This window comes from Pteropus alecto, unplaced genomic scaffold (genome assembly GCF_000325575.1).
Source record: "Pteropus alecto unplaced genomic scaffold, ASM32557v1 scaffold21, whole genome shotgun sequence".
Lineage (NCBI taxonomy): Eukaryota > Metazoa > Chordata > Mammalia > Chiroptera > Pteropodidae > Pteropus > Pteropus alecto.
The window spans coordinates 18,000,843-18,001,424 of NW_006436282.1; positions in this window are offsets into that span (position 1 = coordinate 18,000,843).

Consider the following 582-nt stretch of genomic DNA (forward strand, 5'->3'; position numbering starts at 1 on the left):
GCCGGCCTCTTACAGCCCTGCACCCCTACCCCCACCCCCTTTTTTCCACCCCCACTTCTGATGTCTGGAGTGATGTCCCCCTTGCTCTGAAAACTCTTATTCTTAGACGCTACTTTTATTCCCAAGAACTTCACAAAACATCTTTCTAACCAGAGTGGATGGATCCCTCAGGTGAGTGCCGAGGAGCGATGTTCTCTACTGCCTTACAGAATTTGAAGGCGGGCGTGGAGCTCTTAGGCAGGTTGAATTCACAGCACTGAGTCCTAGGTGGGGAGTTGGTGCTGACTGGTACTCCCCAGCGGGTGGGCAATTAAGACAGCTTTTCCTAAGATTACCCTATGTCTAGTACCCTGTAAGTGCAAAGGCTGCCACTGCTTTGTATGACGCCATGTGCCCCATTCTCCTGGCCAATTCTGCCAGTGCCAGGGCCTGAGGATTGTTGACGGCATTGACAGCTGTATTTCAACCCATCCTGGCCCTCAGCTTGGCCCCCTTGAGCAGTAAACAACCTCCTTGGCTGTTCATAGCAGACTTGTAAGCAAATACAGGTCGTCTTTAAGGTAAATCTTGACCAGCAGCCCC